This window comes from Pantherophis guttatus, chromosome 15, assembly GCF_059756535.1.
Source record: "Pantherophis guttatus breed Tessera chromosome 15, ASM5975653v1, whole genome shotgun sequence".
NCBI lineage: Eukaryota > Metazoa > Chordata > Lepidosauria > Squamata > Colubridae > Pantherophis > Pantherophis guttatus.
The window spans coordinates 12,591,791-12,604,835 of NC_142077.1; the positions used below are offsets into that span (position 1 = coordinate 12,591,791).

At 45.9% G+C, this 13,045-nt stretch overlaps 1 long non-coding RNA gene across 1 annotated transcript; it reads right to left on the reverse strand.

Moving 5' to 3' along the window:
• Window positions 1-9,610: 9,610 nt before the first annotated feature.
• LOC132711981 (uncharacterized) lies at window positions 9,611-10,463 on the reverse strand. Its single transcript, XR_015729981.1, has 2 exons — window positions 10,172-10,463; window positions 9,611-9,897 (listed from the first exon to the last, which is right to left on the reverse strand). It is a non-coding gene; the product is annotated as an uncharacterized LOC132711981 (long non-coding RNA).
• Between the last annotated feature and the right edge of the window lie 2,582 nt (window positions 10,464-13,045).

A 13,045-nucleotide genomic window follows, 5' to 3' on the forward strand; every position in this document is an offset into this window, starting at 1 on the left:
GAAAGGAGGGAAGGGGAACTCAGGACCTTCGTGTTGTAGATGGAAAGCTGATCTGCAAAATCTAACTTCCATCTTCTGAGTCCTGGGAAGGGGGGAGACCATATCTCATGTTGCTCAGCCACCTCTTTCCATGCATGGGGCACTCAGGGGGGAAAGCAAAGCCCAGACCCACAGAGAAAGCCCAGAATGGCCAGGGAGGAGGAGGGGATCTGGGGCATTCCTGGGAAGAGACTAACCTGGTTTATGGGTCCCAGAGTTTAATGTTGGGGGGACGCAGCCCCCGGGGTTTCTCCAGCCTCTCTTGGGCTCCGTGTCTTTCCAGTAGAGGCTCCTGTGGGGGAGAAGCCATGCAGGGCTGGGTCTTCCAAGGGGGATCCGGGGTTGCCCTGGAAGAAAAGGCAGCCAACCTCACCCTGGAGGGGACCCTCCATGACTCTGAGGAAGATGGGGGTCCCCTGTGGCCCCTCCAGACCCCCCAGCTAAGGAGAGCCTCTTCATTGCAGCCTTTTCTGGGGAAGGGCTTAAGCCCCCCTCCCTCTGCAATTCTGGGAGCTTTTGCCTCTTTCTCATCCCCCCCACAAAGCTTTGAATTTTGCTCTTTATTTGACCCCCCCGCCCTTTGGCTTGGCTTCTTCAGCTTCTTCTCCATCAGGCTGAGGGCAGGGAAGCTCCCAGGCAACCGTCTCTTCCCCCCGTTTCATTGGTTACAGGGTTGTCATGACGAAGGGGGCGGGCCAGAAATAGAAGCAGCCACTAGAGAGAAAGAGAGGCGGGACTTTTGTCGTCCCTGAGAACTGGAGGATTTGAATGCGAAATCTGCTTTCTTTTACAAAACTATTTAGATTATTATGGAAAAGTAAAAAGTTGAGATTCTATTTTAATGCTTTATTTTACTGCAACGGAGGAAGTCTAAAGTCAGCACTTTTTTTTCTTTTCTCCTCCCCCACCCACTTCTCTTTCCCCTCCCCCCATTTCTTCCTCTTTGGTTTTTTTTTTTTTTTGTATTTTATTCTATAATCTAATAAAATATTAAAAAAAAAAAAAAGAACTGGAGGATTTGAATGCGAAATCTGATTTCTTCTGTTCAGATGCAGCCCAGAATCAGAAGGAGGGAAGGGTCAGAGAAAATGAAGGAATATTTAAAAATATATTTTAAAAAACAAAGGAAAACTTAGACTTTGACAGAAGAAAAATAAAAAGCAAACACCAAAAAAAAACAAAAAACGATTTTGTCTTTGGATGGGAGTTGGTCTGATTTCCAGTTTTGCGCGAACAGTAGTCTTGCTGCTGTCAAGATATGTATGATGAGATATTTCGTTTCCTTAAGATGTTGTGCCGTTATCATGCCAAATAGAAAAAATTCTGGACTGTTTTCTATTTGAATGTTCGTTATTTCTTCGATAATATTTTTTATATCTTGCCAATAGTGTTGGGCTTTCCTACATTTCCACCAAGTGTGATAATATGTCCCCTTTTTTGATTTACATTTCCAACACAACGCCGAAGTGTTTGGGTGTATTTTGGCAAGTCGGGCTGGTGGTAAGTGCCATCTATAAAACATCTTAATGAGGTTCTCCTTGTAAGATGTGGCTCTTGTCATTTTTATGTTCTGCTTCCATAATTTCTCCCAGTCTGCCAATTGAATATTATGTCCTATGTCCCTGGCCCACATTGTCATATTATGTTTAACTGTTTCTTCTATTAATTTGTCTCTCAAAAGGTAGTTATATGTTTTAGTAATCATTTTCTGGTCTGCTCCTAATAAAATTCTGTCCAGTTCGTTCAGATCTTTTGCAATTCCATATTTAATTTTATCCGCCTTGTATCTTGAGTATATTTGAGTATAGTGCCACCAATCAATATTTATATCACCATTTTGGAGTTGATGTTGTGGAGTAAGTTCTCCTTCATGATTCAGTAAATCTTGGTATCTCATAATCTTTCCGATTTCAAGGGCATTTGGAAATATCAATGCCTCCATCGGGGACCACCATTTTGGTATTTTAGTATAATAAGTTTTCTTAATTCCCTGCCAAATCTTGAAGAGTGAGGCCCGAATTATGTGTCTTTGGAAGTACATGTGTTGTTTGTCTGGTCCATCCCATAGGAACGCGTGCCATCCTCGTATGAGATCAAAGCCTTCTAGATATAACATTCTTTTGTCATCTAATCTCATCCATTCTTTGATCCAGGTCAATCCGGCTGCTTTATAATATAGCTCCCAGTCTGGTACTGCGAGGCCTCCTCTGTCTCGTGTGTCTTGTAGCGCTTTAATCTTAATTCTGGCCTTCTTTCCCTGCCATATATAGGTCATTGTAATTTTGTTGAGATTTTTGAAGAAGTCCCTTCCTGGATGTAATGGTACTACCTGGTATAGATATAGTACCCTCGGTAATATATTCATTTTAATTGAACTGATTCTGCCCATCAATGACAATTGTAGCCTGTTCCAGATTTCCAGGTCTTTTTTAATTTCTTTTAGTAATTTCGTGTAATTTTCTTCTTTGATCGTGGTTGCTTTCGCCGTCAACCAAATACCTAAATATTTTATCTTCTTTACTAATTGAATTCCTAATTCTTCTTGCGAGTGTGCTGAAATGGACAGATTGACGCTGGAACTCCAGGAAAAGGAAGAAAGCGAATACTATCTTGTATGGCACCAATGGTATCAATGGCTGGAAAGGAAAATCAGCAAAAATGTAGAGGACAGAAATTAGGGTAAAGACTTTCACAAGGAGATGAACCCATAAGAAATGTAAATTTGTAATGAAAAGTTATAACATTGGAATTAGACATTTAATAATTACTCTTTATTAAACTATATAAGCTCAATGACATATATTCTGTTGATGACAAAAGCGTAAATGTAAAATTGTTAGGTGGGTTTGTAGGTGGTGGGTTTTTTGTTTGTCTTTGTATTGTATTGTATTGTATTGTCTTTATATCTGTGTTTATATTTTAATAATAAAAAAAATTTAAAAAAGAAAAGAAAAGAAAACTTATCAAACTCTGTAGAAAAAGTTCTTTAGCTCTGTAGAGTGTGATCCATGAGATATACAGCAATTAAAAACAAAGAATGATAAAAGTCAGCCTTAAGGAAATCTATTGGAGACGCAGAGCAGAGAGATCAGAAGATGAAGTGAAATCGGACGTTTAAAAAAATAGTGTCATCAAACAGTTTATAGAAAATAGCTGATATAGTTACAGCGTTAACTTTGCTTTCTGCACATGATGAAAGGATGTAGAATTTAGAATTTTCCTTTATTTTGGTTAAAAAAATGTGTAAGCTTTCCTATTTCTGAAATAAAAATCTCACCCAGCCATTGAAGGGAGAGACAAAAAAACCCAAATCAAATTCAAGTTTCTAGTTTGTGAGTATGGAGTTTGGGTCAATCTGGGTGGTTTATATATATATGGAAAAGAGCCTTAGCTGTCGGAGGGAGAGAATTTGGTCCAGGGAGATCTCATCCCCTCCAGGCAACGGCCTCCCAAATACCCGGAGCTTCTCCTGGGCCTTCCGAGATGGGAGAGGCTGAAGGGGAAGCTCTTCCAGGCCAGGAGACCATCTCATGGGGAGAATCCTCAGTTGAACAAGAAGATCGCATAGAACAAGGACTTCCAACCAGGCTCCTCCTTGTCAGTTTCATTCCTAAGTCATTCCCTGTGCTGGAGTTTCCTTTCCTCTCTTTGCATTCCTCACACTTTCCTTCTTTCCTTTTTATTTCACTTATTCCTGTATTAACGGACCTGTCTAATTTCCTGAATGGCCTGGATTTCCAAAGCTTCTCTCTTTTTGTCTTATTTTCTGGAAGTCGCTGGAATCCAAAGATGGGACGGAATAAAAACCATAAAAACTCCAGATTATTTTCCTCTCTCCATCCAAACTTGAGCTCATCACTTGAATGCTAACTTTTGTTTAAAGTAGTGATTAAAACGGTTGTAGTGGCCCCTGCACAGCCCCATATTTTTATAACCACTCATTGATACACAATTCCTGATCCTTATAGAAACAAATGAGGGTTTTTTTAGAATTGGTAAATGTTTCTCACATTAAAAAAATCTTCTTCCTTTTATGATAGTTCTGTTTTAAGGATTGAATTATTTTGAATCCCCTTTAGCAACCAGAGAAAAATTAGTCTTTCTACAAATAATGGTTTGTTTGTGATTCTTAACTCTGGTGGAGAACTATCTCCATCCCACCTTCTCAACACTCATTCAATGTCAAGGTGATGAGTAACCACCATTTGCCTCTGGTTTTGGATCAGGATTGGCTTGAGACTCAGTCAGCTGGTGGAGACAAAGAGGATTAAATTGAAAAAAAAGGATTTATTTATTTATTTATTATTTATTATTTAAATTTCTATACCGCCCTTCTCCAAAATAGGACTCAGGGCGGTGAACAGCCAAAGTAAAAAACAATACATACAAAATTTAAAAGCAGTTTAAAATAATTAAATATTTTGGCCGTAAATTAAAATTTGTTTCTACTCATGAAGATATAAGAATAACATGAGCATTTTGTGTAAAAGAGCTTCTCTATTAGTGACTTTAATATACTATGGTGTATTTTTGCCATTCAATTGGTGGGTAAGGATTCCAGAGCCTGCACAATCTCACACTTGGCCACAACCTCCCTGACAACTAAGAGAATCCACTTGGCCCTTCAGAGGCCTTGCTGGACCTGCTCTCTACTGGAGGAGCCCCTGTTCCCAGGGACGGTTGTGGGAGGAAGGACCACTCCCTTCGGCTCCTCTGGATGCAGCTGACAGGATGGACATCTCCATCCAGATGTCCACATTAGTGGGAACCTACAAACCTACAGGAAGTCCTCGATTTATATCCATTCATTTGGCGACAGTTCCAAGTTCCATGGCCATTTAAAAAAGCCATCTATGATGGGTCCTCACACTTACGACTAGGGCACCATCCCCTTGGACACAGAGTCAGGATTTGGGTGCCTGGCAATCAACATGGATTCATGACCAGTAAAGTCAGTGGGTGAAACGGTGTTTGTTTCATGACTGCAGGATTCACTCAACAACCCCAGTGATTCGCTTAACAACGGTGGCAATAAACATCGTAAAATTCAGCACAACTGACTTAGCAACCGCCTAGCTTAGCAATGCCATTTCTGGTCCCAATTCTGGTCATAAGTGGAGGACTAGCTGTAGGAAGCGGCAGCAGGTTGATTTGGAAAAGCCGAAAACAAACACCATTTCGCCCCCTGATTTTACTTGTCATAAATCCATGTTGATTGCCAGGCACCCAAATTGTGACTATGTGTCCAAGAGGATGCTGCACTAGTCGTAAGTGCGAGGACAAGGCCAGACCCCCCTTTCCCCCTTTCCCTTCTGCCTTTGTGGGCGGCATCTGGGATGAGGCCTGGGGGCTCCTGAACCCCCTCCCCCAACCCGATCTCAGGGTCGGGTGTATAAGTTGCAGGTGAGGGGAGACGATTGAGACAACTGGGCCCTTCTTCACTCCCACAACTGTAGACAGCAACATCTGGAGAAGGAGGGGCTTCCTCTGCTTTGGGGGAGGAGAGAAAAGATCCAGGTGCCCAGATTTGGGGTGTGTGTGTGCAGAAATCCTCCTTTTGTTCGAGTTCAGGTGGACCCGGTTTCTCCCCTCCAGACCTTCCGGCTCTGGGGATCTGCAGAGGCCCCTTCCCCCTCCCTTCCTCCCTCAAACCTCTCAGACTGGCCGTCCTGCTGGATCCCTTCCTCTTCAACTGCGGCAGGGACCTCGATCTGGCCGGGGATGATTGACAGCTCCAGGGTATTTTGTTTTGTTTTGTTTTGTTTTTATTTTTTATAACACAATATAACAATACACGACATACAACATTTATAAACAAACTCTCTTTACAGCTACTGCATGGTGGTTTTCTTTGTTAGTCACAATTTCCCCTTCCTTCTCTTTATGTTATTCCGATCTACTTCTTGTCCCCAACATTTTGATTGCAGTGTATATAATGTATTTCTCTCATTCATATCAGTTTCCTATTTTTTATCTTTAACATACCCTTTCTTTATTGTTTAACTTTTCTATCTTTCCCCCCTATTTTTCTTCTTTGTTTTTCCTCCCCTCCAACCACTTAGACCATTTGTGCCAAGTCTTCTAGTATTCTGTGTCCTATTTTCTTTAAGTTCTTTTGTCAATTTATCCATCTGGGCACATTCCAAGATTGAGACTTTTCTACTAGGGATATTTACAGAAAAATTTACGAAGGAGATAAAATATTTAATATTACATATCTTAGCAGCCGCTCGTATAGTCTATGCCCAGAATTGGAAGAAAGAAAATGTACCAACGGAAGAAGAGCTGACAGCTCCTGGGTATTTTGGGTTGGTTTTGAGGTCGACTGTCTGGGTGGGGTTTGCTCTGTTGTGTAAGAGTTGTGTAAGGGAACTTCACAAATATGCTGAGGACACCTGGTGGCAGGTGATGGGGGAGGAAAACGGCAGGTAAGGAAAAGACCGGAGGGAGAGGGAAAGGGGGGGGCAGAGAGAGAGAGAGAGCAAGGAATGGCCAGAAGACTTGGGGTCCCTTCTGAAGAGGGAAACCTTCTCCCTGGTTTGACCTCTGAAGCTTTGAGCAGGTCAGGCTGATTCCTCTTCAGTCCTTTGCAGTTCCAGACTCCCCCAAAGGGAAAGGAAGGGGAAGGGGTTTCTCTCCTCTCCCCCTCCTCTTTCCAGGCAGCGACCCAGACGGAATGCCAATTCCTCCTTCATTGGGATCGCCTGGACAGGAGGCCACCCAGAAGTGCCACCTTCTCTTCATTGATGGATGAGACTGACGTGGACTCCCCTCTCATGCACAACATCCCTGGGAGGGTCAGTGAAGGAGAATAAAATATATAACAACCCAAGAAAATGACCCCCAAGTCTTCCCTGGCTATGGGGGGCGGCTCCCCTCTTCTCATCCAGCCTCACCCCAACCTCTCCCCAGGGCAGAAATCTTCATCTGTGAAATGAAACGTGTGTGTGTGTGTGTGTGTGTGTCCAGATGCTTCCAGTCCCAGAGGAGGAATTGGGGGTTCTAAATTGGGGGAGGAAGCTTTGATTTCGGACTTTGGAGGTGGGAAGGACAAGAATCAGAGGGAGCACCAATGGGAATTCTCCCTGCTTGAGCGTCATCGGTCTCCGGGCAGAGTCTTTTGTGGCTTCACCTGGAGGAGAAGGGAGTTCATAGCAGAGAGAGAAACGGAGAAATGTGTGTGTGTGTGTGGGAGGGGGGAGTCTGTTCGGTATTTGGGGGGGGGGAAGCAGCTCAAGGGGGTTCATGGCAGCCCTAGACGGGACCCTCCACTTTCTTTGCTCCCTTCAGGAGTCTCAGCCGGGGATTCCCGCTTTCCCCCTTCTTATCCCCCCCCCCATTGACATCCCCAGCAGCGGTTCTTGAACCCAAAACCGAGCTCTAATTTGCGGTGGGTCCGAAACCCCCACAGACCCTCCGGCAGCCCCTTTGCCAGGAAGGGAGCAAAAGGCAGGAGCTTCGGGGGGGAGACACGGAGGGCAGGGACCCTACAGGGTTGGGGGAGGGGCACTTCCAACAACGAAATTTGTGTGTCATGGACCCCCCCTTTCTTCACCCCTCCCCCCCTTCTCCGCTTCTCTCTTTGCGCCGAACTCTCTTCCATCAGGTGAAGTCAAGGGAGACGCTGCCCAGAGACCGATGACGCCGCAGAAGGGAGAAATCTCATTGGTCCTTACGCTTTTCTGGGCACGTCCTAGGCAGAAATCTTCATCTGTGAAATGAAACGTGTACGTGTGTGTGTGTGTGTCCTGGCCAGATGCTTCCAGCCCCAGAGGAGGGATCGGGGGTCTGAACTGGAGGTGAGGAAGCGTCGAGTCCTTTGTGGCTTCCTGAACCCCTCCCCCTTTCTTCACCCCCTCCCTCCGATTCCGCCTGTGGGGCTGCGGGGCCCGTAGAGCTTCTGGCTCCTTCCCTTCGGCCACGGGCTCCAGAGCCTCGGTTCCTTTCCTTTCCTTTCCTTTCCTTCCCTTTTTTTTTTTTTAAATTTGATTTATATGCCGCCCTTCTCCGGAGACTCAGGGCGGCTTACAATGCATTAAGCAATAGCCTTCATTCTTTTGTATATTTATACAAAGTCAGCTTATTGCCCCCACAAACTGGGTCCTCATTTCACCTATCTTAGAAAGGATGGAAGGCTGAGTCAACCTTGAGCCTTGGAGAGATTCGGACCAGCAGTAATTGCAGGCAGCTGTGTTAATAACAGGGTGCACTAAACCACTGTACTATCAAGGCTCTTCCCTTCCCTTCCCTTCCCTTCCCTTCCCTTCCCTTCCCTTCCCTTCCTTTCCTTTCCTTTCCTTTCCTTTCCCTTCCTTTCTGTCCTTCTTCTATCTTCCTTTCCTTTCCTTTCCTTTCCTTTCCTTTCCTTTCCTTTCCTTTCCTTTCCTTTCCTTTCCTTTCCTTTCCTTTCTGTCCTTCTATCTTCCTTTCCTTTCCTTTCCTTTCCTTTCCTTTCCTTTCCTTTCCTTTCCTTTCCTTTCTTTTCCTTTCTGTCCTTCTTCTATCTTCCTTTCCTTTCCTTTCCTTTCCTTTCCTTCCCTTCCCTTTCCTTTCCTTTCCTTTCCCTTCCTTTCTGTCCTTCTTCTATCTTCCTTTTTTCCTTTCCTTTCCTTTCCTTTCCTTTCCCTTCCTTTCTGTCCTTCTTCTATCTTCCTTTCCTTTCCTTTCCTTTCCTTTCCTTTCCTTTCCTTTCCTTTCCTTTCCTTTCCCTTCCTTTCTGTCCTTCTTCTATCTTCCTTTCCTTTCCTTTCCTTTCCTTTCCTTTCCTTTCCTTTCCTTTCCTTTCCTTTCCTTTCCTTCCTTTCCTTTCCTTTCCTTTCCCTTCCTTTCTGTCCTTCTTCTATCTTCCTTTCCTTTCCTTTCCTTTCCTTTCCTTTCCTTTCCTTTCCTTTCCTTTCCTTTCCTTTCCTTTCCTTTCCCCAAAGTTCCTTGGAGACCCTGGAAAGTGACCTTCTTCCTCTTTGGGGTCCCTGCTTGGTTTGGCCTCTGCGTTGAAGGGGTTGCAAGTGTCACCAGAAGCACCAGGTGAAGATGAGGAGGGGCGTCAATCACTGTGGAACCTCCATACTGGAATCCATCACTTCCCACATCACCATCATTGATGAAAGACGATGCCAGACGTTCAGCCTTGGTCAACAATGCGATGGATGGCATCTCAGCCGTGGCCGCTCCTTGTCCTGGGGCAAAAGAAGCACAGATTGAATATTTTAATAACAATGAAACAGTAAGCAAGAAACAAAACAATGAATAAAACTGAGCAACCAAATTAAGATTAAAGGCTCCTAGTTTTCTTTCCTGTTGGCTTCCATAGTCCAAAAACTCCCACCCAAAACCCCAAAGCAAGAAATGCAAAACAAAAGGCATTAAATAACAACAACAATAATAACAGAATATCTTTCAAATAGAAAAATAAAGAAAAACTGAAAACCAAATGAGTTCAAACTAATTGAGCCGAGGTGGAGAGTGCAGGACTGCAGCTACTTCAGCTGACTGCTAGTTCAGCAGATCAGCGGATCAAATCAAGGTTGACTCAGCCTTCCATCCTTCCGAGGGGGGTAAAATGAGGACCCAGATTGTTGGGGGAAATATGCTATTTAGTATACTGTCTATGGTGTAAGCCGCCCAGAGTCCTTGGAGAGTGGGCGGCATAGAAATATGAATAATAATAATAAAATAAAAAAATAAACACTTACCAACCATCACATTGTTTAGCAAGGAAGAACGTCTGACATCCTCCTTCGTTCATCAATGATGGTGAGGTTGGGGTTGATGGGTTCCGGTATGTCCGGTTCCACCATGATGATGGCGGCCTCCACATCTTCACTTCGTCCCTCTGGTGACACTTGCAGACACCTTTTCCTGGGGATTGGAGAAGGAAAAAAGAATAAAATATCACTGACTGGCACATTCTTTTCTTAACAAGGATAATAAACCTATTCTTAATGGGGGCCCCATTAGTGGAGATTTTCAAGGAAAGCTTGGGGGTTGGACTAGAAGACCTCCAAGGCCCCTTCCAGCCCAGAGGGACTCTATCCTTTCTCCTGTTAGTCCCACCAACATTTTGGGAGGCTTTCAGTGCCCCAGGGCTCCCCAGGTTGTGGGGAGGCCACTCCCCTGATCAGGAGCCACTTACCTGCACTGGTGGAAGAAAACGCAGAGGCCAACCAATGCATAGACCCCAAGGACAAACAAGGTCACTTTCCAGGGGTCTCCAAGGACGTTCTGGGGTCTGTCAAGGGATGGCCGCAGCAGCTCGTTTGGGTCCATTTCTGGAAGAGAAAAGGGATGGAGGAAGAAGAGTCAATCTCTGGTTTTAATGGTTGGTGGTTCCCCTCCAAGACTAACCATCCCAAAGTCAAACTCCCAAGCAAGGGAAAAAACCACACCTCAGACCAGAAACCAAGTCCTGCTCACCTCTTGGTCTCAGTCTCAGTCTGTCTCAGTTTCAGTTTCGGTTTCGGTTTCGGTCTCTGTCTCTGTCTCAGTCTCAGTCTCTATATTTCTCTTTCTCTTGCTTTCTTGCTCTCTCCCTCTTTCTATCACTCTCTCTGGTTCTCTGACTCTCTCTCTGGCTCTGTCTCTCTTTCGAGTGAGTCTTTGATCCACTGAACCTTCTTTAGCCTGCATGGCCCCACCCATCAACGGAAAAGAATTCCAACAGAATCCAGGTATCCAGGTAACCTAGAGGCCAAACAACACTTCTCCCTCTACTCAACCCTTGGCCCCTCCCTCCCTTGGAATCCCCCCCTTTCAGCTCAGGAGGGAAGGTGAACAGTTTAGTGGCCCTCAGCAGTGGGGAATCCAGGGGGTCCTGCCTAAGCAGGGGGTTGGACTAGAAGACCTCCAAGGTCCCTTCCAACTGTTATTTTCTGTGGGGCTTTCCGAGAAGCGACCCTCCAAACCTTGGTTCCACCCCACCTGTGCCCAATGACACGGCCATCAAATAACACCCTTCCCCCATGGCGGAAACTTCCTTCCTCCCAAGCAGGCCTGACAGGCTCACCTGCTCTTTGCAAAGGGATCCTCCAGCACAAGACCTGAGGTGCAACCTAAAAGAAAGGCTCTTCCCTTCTCCTTGTTCAGCGACGGAACGGACTCCAAAAGCACCATCCCTCTTTGGGGCATCTTCAGCGCACATCCCAAAGGTGCTTTTCAAAAGAGAGCTGGAATTTCTTGGGTTTTTTCCCTTGAAAACATTTTGCTTCTCATCCAAGAAGCTTCTTCGGTTCTGACTGAATGGTGGGGAATGGAAGGATCTCTCCTCCTTGCAGCCGTTTGGTGGTTAGCATTGTGAAGGTCAGCCGTGGGCTCTCTGAGAGGCCTTGAGGCCACCTGGGGGTTTATCTGCACCCTCAGGGCCCCCTGAATCAGAGGGCAAATGGGGGGGAACCTCCTTGGAACTGGGGAAAGGACCCTGTTGCTGTCTTCAGAGAGGGCAAAGTCCACCCTCTGGACAGAGGAGACCCCTGGTTGGAAAGAGGGTCAAAGAGACCATCTATGTTAAAACAGAACAGCCCCCTCTCAACAGAGGGGTAGGGGGAGGACCCCACCTCTCTCTTGTGTGCAACACAGTCCTCAGAAGCTCCTCTCAATCCACCCTCTCCCCTCCCTCTCTTCTCTATCCTGGATCCTCTAGTCCACTCCTTTCTTATGTAAGAAGTTAGCACCTACCCCTTTCCTCGAGAAATGAAATATTTTAAGAAATATTAAAAAGGCAGAATATTATGTTTCCCTGGATGAGAAATGGAGAAGCATGTTTTAAAGACGAAGCAGTGCCCATCTTCCTGCCCCCACCCTGTGTCAATGGGCCAGAGGCAGAAACTCCATCTTTGTTAATGGACCATCATCTGCAACACAATAGGACCCATCTAGGACAGAAACTCACCACATGGCACCTGGGAAGATTACATCAGCCAGCAAGGCTAGCTAAGACCCCCACCTCTTGGGAGTCTGACAACCAATCAGGATACTCTTTTGGGGGGCCAGGAAGTTCAAAGCCAGAGAGAGCATAAAACCCAGGGACTCGTTGTATCTTGCCCCTTTTCTGTTCAGGAACTCAAGCCATGTGATCCTGTCCACCATTAAACCGTCTTTCCAAGCAGTCTCCATGTCCCCAGTGTCTTTTTCCCCACTTGGAGCTGAACCCAGAAGGATATTTCTTCCAACACTTAGAACAGACTCCATTCCCTTCATTTCCTTTGGGATTTATGGACTCCATTCCCTTCATTTCCTTTGGGATTTATGGACTCCATTCCCTTCATTTCTTTTGGGATTTATGGACTCCATTCCCTTCATTTCCTTGGGGATTTCTTTTGTGAGGTGGGACGTTGGAGGCAGACGGGGCAGCTGGGCAGGAGAGAGGCTGTCCGGTACAGAATTGGAGGAAAGATCAGATTCCAAAGGCTTTTTGGCCCAGAGTGGAAAACTTCTTTTCCCCAAAGTGCCCAACAGATGGAAAGAGGCCTTCGCTCTGCCCAACAGACCCCAAACTCACCCAGTAAGACAGCTCCCACTGGCCCCTCCCCAGCCCCCCTCCCCCTTCCAGCCAGAGCGCTGCCCTCCCCTCCCCTCCCCAGGGAGACTCCTGGGTCTGAAGGGTTCGAGAGTCCTTTGTTGGGAGCCTCCGTGGCAGTTGCAGGTCTCCTGGTCCCGGCCTCTTCCCAGCCTTCCAAGAGACGGGCAGCGGCTTCCTCTCTGTCCGGACCCTCTCAGCCTTCGGGCACCAGGAGATCCTCTGAATGGGAGCCCTGGAGTGACAGCAATGTGGAAATGGTAGTGGGGGCCCCTGTGGGGCCTCTTCCTGCTCCTTTTTTATGTCTCTGATACGTGTTTTTATAAGGGTCTGAAATTATGCTGGATGTCCATATCACTCTGCTAAAGAAAGAAAGAGAAGGTGAGTGATCTCCTCTCCAAGGAGATAATCAAGGGATTTGCAATAACTCTGGGACAGCTGAATGGAAAGGGGAGGGGAAGTTGGAAGAAGAAGGGAAAGGGGAAAGGGAAAGGG